The sequence below is a fragment of the Spinacia oleracea genome, chromosome 1, assembly GCF_020520425.1.
Source record: "Spinacia oleracea cultivar Varoflay chromosome 1, BTI_SOV_V1, whole genome shotgun sequence".
Classification (NCBI taxonomy): domain Eukaryota; kingdom Viridiplantae; phylum Streptophyta; class Magnoliopsida; order Caryophyllales; family Amaranthaceae; genus Spinacia; species Spinacia oleracea.
Window position 1 is genome coordinate 59776351 of NC_079487.1, and position 8172 is coordinate 59784522.

General features: G+C 38.5%; 1 pseudogene; it reads left to right on the top strand.

The window, feature by feature from the left end:
• The first annotated feature begins 1437 nt into the window (after positions 1-1437).
• LOC130466564 (uncharacterized) lies at positions 1438-1538 on the top strand (annotated as a pseudogene).
• The last annotated feature ends 6634 nt before the right edge of the window (positions 1539-8172 follow it).

Consider the following 8172-nt stretch of genomic DNA (forward strand, 5'->3'; position numbering starts at 1 on the left):
TTCCGTAAAGGGGAGAGTGATGTGCAAATTTCGAAGAACATCAAGGAATTTTGAGAATTGCACATCCAACTTGTGCCTTATGAATCTTTGGGGATAGGGAAGTTTAGGAGTGGGGAGAGGTAGGAGAGTTGCCTCCTTTAGTATAGGAGTTTCACCTTCATCATTAATGGGAGGCTCCTCTTCTACCACATCATTGTCACTAGGCTCAATGACTCCCTTTTGATCCTTCCCATTGGGCTTAGAAACCTTATTAGCTCTTGGAACATCATCTAAAATCCTCCCACTCCTTGTCACTATGGCATTCATTTGCTTTGGAGCATGACTTTAGGGTGGGAGACTAGCATGCGCATGATGTTCCTTAACGGTATTTGCAAGTTGAGCTAGTTGGGTCTCAATCATCTTCAAGTGAGTGTTAGATTGCTTGAATCCACCCTCAAACTCGACATTCTTCTTGGCTTGCGCCCCCACAAACGACTCCATGAGAGCCTCAAGATTAGACTTGAGAGGTGGGAGTGGTGGAGGTGCAACGCCATAACCACTAAGGTTTGCTTGATATTGGTTTCCAAAGGTCCTCGGTCCATTGAATCCGGGAGGTGGCAATTGAGATGCACCATAAGGACCTCCCGAGTTCAAAGGATAACCCCCACTTGAAGCACCCCTAAATTGACCATAAGAGTAGTTATAACCCCCTCCACCTTGATGGTTGGGATTATAACTCCCTTGGTTGTATTGGCCTTGATTGCCCAAACCTTGAGATTGACCACAGGGCGCTTGGCTTTGATAGCCTTGTGCTCTATAGCCACCTCGATTTTGGCTATCATACCCACTTCCTTGGCCATAGCCTTGGTGGGAACCATACATGGGGCCTCTAGGTTGCCTAGCAAAATTTGGATTGTTAGGGTTATCATTCCTAGACCTCTCATTTACGGCATTAGCATACTCTACATCAAAATCGCCTTCATACGAAGGGCCATAATCAACAAATGACAAGTTATGAACTAAGGGGCATGCATCGGGGGAGTGACTAAAGTCTTGGAAATTTTCGCAAAAGGAGGTGCCGGAGGCATTGAGCCATAAGAACTAACCTCGCCCTTCCCCTTAGAGAGAAGAGTGGCCGAGGGAGGAAGGATTATAGACGGTGATGGCGGTTGGTTTGGTGTGTTTTCGAGCTTCTCCAATCGCAAGGTAAGCTTCTCTATCATCCGTGCTTGCTCTATGGCGTACACCGAACCCTTACCATCTTCACTCCTACCTTTCCCATCATAATTCCTTGTGCCTACATGCAAAGATTGGTAGTTTTGAACTACATCCTCAATGATTTCCTCTATTTGATCCTCAGTTTTATTCATGATGGGGCCTCCCGCGCCTGCATCAAGACTTGTCTTCGAACTTGGACTCAACCCCAAATAGAATGTTTGAAGCAACAACCATTTAGGGATCCCATGGTGAGGGAATTCCGTTTGGTACTCCTTAAAACGATCCCAAGCTTCGAAGAGTGACTCATCTCGCTTTTGCTCAAAGGATTGAATCTTGTGGCGACACTCCGCCGTCTTCCCATGCGAATAGAACTTGTTTAAGAATGCACTCGTCACTTTGGTCCAAGTGCGAAGTGAGTTGGGCTTGACCTCCTTGTCAAGCCAATCACTTGCTCGCCCAAGTAGAGAGAATCGAAACAATGTCAACCTCACGTAATCCGATGTGACACCATTGTGCTTGATTGTGTCACAATAGTGCTCGAATTGTTTGAGATGTTCGTGAGGTGATTCATTACTCTTCCCACAAAAGGGGTAGCTTTGGACCAAATTGATCAAGGAACCCGTTATTGGCACCCGTTGTTGGGGCTTGAATACCACATGTAGCTTCGAATGCTCCCGGTATTCCTAAGTTCTTAACCGGGAGCGCCATGTTCTCAAAAACTTGCTCACTTTCTTGTTGTTCCTCACCAACACTCAACAATGCGAATCTGTTATTGCTTGATGAGCTAGACCGTACACGCCTTAGTCTCCTAAGTGTCCTCTCCAATTCGAGGTCAAGAGGATGGAGGGTCCTTTGACGAGCACGTCCCCTAACAAGCATACAAACTCAAGAAAAACCGTGAGCAATGCCAAGGAAAAATAAAGCTAAGCTAAATTGCAATGTTTTTGTATTTTCTAATGATGAACTAGTCTCAACTTAAATTCAAAAAAAACAACCGTTCCCCGGCAACGGCGCCATTTTGATAAGGCATTTTTCCGTCGTTGAAAGATCAACGCCTAAATCAAACAAAATTTATAAAACCACTAGACTAACCAACTATATGAACTATAGTGGCAAGTAAAGGGATCGTCCCAAAGAAACGATGGTTCTTGAGTTTAAATGTCAAGCTAATTCGAACAAGAGTTTGATTTGAATTATCAATAAGATGCTAACCTAACAATTAAACTAGATTGAATCAAGGAAGCTAAACGTTAGGGAGTTGGGGATAGTCTAGGGAAATCGGGGGAAATGAACTACCATATAGTAATCATGAATGATGCAATGAAATAGCACATAGGGGAATGAAAACTAATGACGTACTCGCCACCTCTCGGATAGAGCACGCGAAGCAACCTAGCCTATAGAAAAGCTTTCGCATAGTCCTAAGCTAGATTAGATAGCATATAATAGGTGCTATCATTCACTTGCATGAACTAGGCTCACAATGTCTTGCCAAACCTAAATCATACATTCCAATCTAACTCAATCAACTAGCACACTAGTAGAAAAAACACATGTTGAAGCCCCTTTGTTGGGGCGGGCATATAATATTACGCCTCAACAACACTTAGTCAACGCGGGTCAAACTATTTGGTGATAGAATTGGACGGGCTTTTTTAAAGTTCGGATCAACAGCAACTGTAGGGGCGGGCTTCCGCATGCGAGCCTCAATAGATACATGGCTGTAAGGGCGGGCCTTTTGTTGTTCGCTTCAACATGCCTGCCCATATTTCTTCGAATACAATTGCAGGTAGGGTTTCTAAATTATCTCGCTGTGCTTCCTGCTCCCTCCCTCTCCCTCCTCCATGTTTTGTCCGACTTTCCTTTATCTCTTCTCAATCGCCATTAATTTTAATTTCTTTTTCTTCAAATACTGATTGCACTCTTTATCGGTGAACGATGGATTGGGGTGGGATAACATTACCCCATTTCTTGAGCTTTGCAACGATCGCGTCGCCAACACTGGTTGGTTAGTGTTTAATTTCTATTTTGATTTTGATTTTAACTTTAATAATTAGTAATTGGTATCATTAGGGTTGAGTTTTTAGTTTTCTTGGGTTGGGAATTGTAGTGCGAAGCGTTTGCTTGTTGTTCAACAGATTCAGTTTCCTCATTGCACTTGGATAGTTGGATTGAGTTTCTTTGTCGAGATTATTAGGTTGTTCAAAATTTAGATTTGTTTTTTTCACTCTTTTATCCTCTTGATTTCGCATTCTTAGTTTTGTTCTTTATTTTTGTTTTTAGATACTTTATTTTATTTTCTTCAAATCATTTACTCAGTGATAGATTTTTTTTTTGATGTTAGATCTGTGTTCTTATTGCTCGAATTTGTTCGTTTTTCCAATTTATTTTTTACTTTAATTAGATATCTTATCTTATAATTTTGAATCTTAGCAGGTTTTCTTTTAGAAGAAATTGAATTAGACGGTGAAGACAACCATAACTTCGAAGATCTTAGCCTTGACCCTCTCCTTCCTCGAGCTCTTATGCCCACCCCTATTCAGCTATTCGCCATCCTTTAAATTATGGTAATTTCTTCTTCTTTTGCATATTAAATTCTTTAATTTTTACCCCTTTTTAAGGATTTTATATTAAGTTGCTCAATAATATGAATTTTACACGAAGGGAAGGATGTGGTATCTCTGGATTTTATTTTAAGTTGCTCAATAATATGAATTTGCTTATCTTGTTTATATCTCCAGAAATTGTTTTTGGATTCCAGTTCAAATAACTTCTTATCTCCTTCCTCATTTGTTATTCTTCCCACCCGCGAGTTATGCCACCATATTTATAATTGATTAATCGGGTTATATTTCAAAACATTATCATGTTGGATCTTGTTAGATCGGTCTCATTTTCTTTTTCTTCAAAATATTAACTTTTTATAATTTGTTATCACATGAAATTGGACATATCAACGGGTTAAATATCGTATTAGAGTTCGTGCAAATAGTGAGTGTCAAGAACAGAAAGGAATAGAGCTAGTAATAATTAATAGTCTTACTAATATTATAACTTAATGTGTTGGCAATTAACAGCATTGGTTTATTTCAATGGATCTTTATTTTAATTATGGTAGTTGGATGTTGAAAGTAACTTTTGGAACCCAAAATTGGGGCCTTTTCTGGTGAGAGATATAGTTCATCCAATGGATTGGGACATTCTATTGAGCGCAAAGTCTTAGCTTTTCATTGTGATTTTGTTTCTGTTCCGTATTCATTTAGATCGAATATACCTTCGTTCTACTGTACTGAAGCGTGTATTATGCTGAGGCTTTGTTTCTCTTGGTTCGTTGAATTTGGATTCGAAAGCCATAATTGAATTGTAGTTGGTGATATTATTGTGGTGCCTTTCGATCTAGCTTATTTTTTGTTGTGTATCCTTTTGAGAGTGAGTATGATTCTCTTAGAATATTAATGGAAGAAATTAAGAATATATTTTTTACAGATAGGAATTTGAAATATTCTTGTTGTATGCTTCTGGACATTCTGTTACCTTTTTGCGGTGAAGTGATCTAACTCATAGCTTCTGTATTGTTGAAGTAAAAATGATTAGTTTAATACTGACGTGGCACTCCTTTATTGTACTAGGTACCTGACAGGTTAGGGAATTATCATAAGTAGGATTTAGCTTTCAGTTCTGCTTCGTCTCAGTTGAGCTATGCTTCTACAGAGACTGGGGGTCAGTGGTTCACGAGGTTGTATCCATAGTTTACATCATTGGACAACCCAAAGGAACCTGAAAGACCTCTTGTTGTTGGATATGTTTCCCCTGATTTTTTCACACTCTCTATTGTACTTTGTGGAAGCACCACTAGCACAACATCACTACACGAGCTACAAAGTGATCATATATTCAGCAGTAGTGAAGGTATGCCTTTAAACTGTTGAAAATTTAGTTTTGATTCCAAACACTCTACTTGGTATCTTTTCTTGTTCCAATGCCAAACAGATGACTTCGTGACACTAGTTGAAGTAAATTCATTGCAATCGTCCGAGTGTGATGAAAATTTAAATAAATTTGCATTCTGTTGGGTTTAATAACCAGGCTTCCAAATGGAAGGCATGACATATTCACTGGTATAGAAGTAGCGTGCATCTTAGCGGAGTTAATAATAATTCTGAACCTTAGATTCCCGCTTGGAGCATTGTTTGTGTTCCAATATTACCCTGTAGTTTCGGCTCAGGGACGCCCAGTTACTCAGAGATAATGAAAAATATAGCCAGAAACAGTACAACACAAACTTAAATTATGCAAGCTAAATCAATGTTTACTAATAACTAATAAGAAATAGAGGAAATACAACGCTAGCTAGCTTGTTCACTTACCGAGGCTACTTCACCTCCTAAGAGAGTGGTTTGACCACCTTGGTAGATGACTGTGATTGCCAAATAGTTTGGATATTTGCTGTACTTTTCCACCCTGATACCCAACTTTTGACCTTTGTAAATACAGGGCACCCTGATTCATATGGATCAATATCATATTATCAATTAATGTAATGGTCACATTGATAATGCATGTAATTTTAATTAGTAGTGTGACAACTACATATCTTAATAGATTAATATGGTATTGCACAAGACCTATATCTGGTTTTGGGTCGGGTAATTGGACATGTACCCGTATATCACATCAGTGCTCGAGTCTGAATAAGACAACACAAGGCATATAAATTTTAAAAATTTACTTTATGTTATATCTATTATGTAATGGTTTTTCATGTTTATGATTCATGACCTAAGTGCCTGCATAATGAAGATTGAAGAATCTTTTTCTTTTGTTTAAGTGACGGCTAATGTATGTACCTGAAAATTCTTTTAATCGTCAAAGACTTAGGTAGTGCTTTTCCCATAAAAAATAGGAAACATGAGCTTTGAATTTTCTTCCTTAGACTACTTTACGCATGATAATTAGTTTTCAATCATAGGATTAGGCAGTACTGCATACTGCAGACAGTGCAGGGGAACTTGAGAAAAGTAGAAAGCACGAACTTAACTAATTATGAACGCGTAATGATGGGTTTACTTGTAATGACTTCAACCTATGCTAAGTATGTGTCTATTAGTCATTAGAAAAATAATACTTAAGAGATTGTAAGATTCTTCAAAATGGTTCCTAGACTGACTTCAAAATGGTTAAGGTAAATCACCAATCATTCAGAATCAGGAAGCAAGACTCAAAACTTTATCATATTAGGGGTGTTATGAGTAATAATTGTGATTACTCTTGGTGCACTAAAAGATGCTTAGCTTGCTTTAGCCGGCGTATTAATACTCTAGAAATGATTCCTGATTATAATAAACTTAAACTTTGCTTGCTTTAAGGGTTTAATCATTTTGGAAAGTGTAAACCCTGGTTGGCAACTTAGCATATGAATGAACCTGAACTATTATTCCATTCTGAGATTTCTGACTTTGATGTTTAGCTTGTGATTTGTTCTGCAGTTGTCAATTTTGCATATGATTCAATAAAACTAGATGATAAATGTCTAAATATAATGTCGTTAGAGTAATTTTGCATATGATTCAATGTCTTGTTTTTGTTGCCTTAACAGGGAGGAATTCTGCTTTCTGCTTTTGGTCGCAACAAGGCATTCCCGCATACAATATTTCCTCCCAAGAGTTTGACAGTAGTAGACAAAAAATGTTGCTGCTGAAGTGTTGTCACTCCCTTGTGTAGCAGCTAATTTTGTAGATTCAAAAATTATTTTTGTGTGAATTTATATTGTAAAATTACATTGAACAATATTATTTCAATATTAATGTGAATGAAGTATTTATTGTTTACAATTGTTTATTTTATGAGTATTATAGATCTTCTATTACCTAACAAAGAAAATTCAAGCAGAATATTAGTGGTGGTAGCCCAGCTTACGTGCTGTTGATTAAGACTGCTAGTTGGGGCGGGCAACACAATGTTTGCCTCAACAGGCTTGTCTGTTGAGGGGGGCAATTTAATGTTCGCCTCAAAAGGCTTGTCTGTTGAGGGGGGCTTTATAAATGTGCGCCTTAACAGGCTTGTCTGTTGAGGGGGGCTTTTAAATGCCCGCCTCAACAGGCTTATCTGTTGAGGGGGGCTTTCAAATGCCCGCCTCAACAGATATCTTTTTGAGGCGGGCTTGGCCCGCCTCAACAGATCTCTGACCTGTTGAAGCCCCCTCTGTCGAAGCGGGCCATGTTCGCCTCAACAAGCCCGAAATGCCCCCCTCAACAGGGGTTTTTTCCACTAGTGGCATTTGCAACTACTACTCAATTGATCATGGAAAATCCTCGCACTAAATCAATTTAATCACATCAATCATTAATCAATTAAATCATCAAATTCCCCTAATTAGTCCCCTAGATTCTCCCCTTTCCCTAACCTAAATCTACTCACTAGCCATTCTAGAAATCATGAAATCCATTAATTTCTACACTAGCAAGCATGAAATTGAAGGATTAGGAAGAGAGAATCAAAGACTAGAACAATCAATTGAACAGTTAACAAGAGAATTAAAGATCAAAGTAACTAAAGTAAAATCAAGAAGAATTCAAGAATTGAAGGAATTATAGAACAATCAACAATCACAACAAAAGCAAGAATTAAGAAATTGAAATGAATTGCACAAAATTAGAAGAAGAGTTTAGAGAATTACAAATTGATGCTTCAATGGAGGAGAGTTCCTCTCTCTAGAAAATGCTGAAAAACTCACTTTGAGAATCTAAAATTATCAACTAAAATTCTACCCTTAACAAAATAATCGAAAAATCTATTTATAAGTTTCCCCAAATAGAAGCCAAAATTCGAATAAGAGCAGCCCGCGCAACCATTCGGTCGCACAGACCTTTTGTGCGACCGAACGTAAAAGAGTCATTCGAGCACATACTGGGTCCTGTGCGAGCGAAGGCAGCGAAGAACATTTCCTTCGTCATGTGCGACCGAACGAAGAACCCT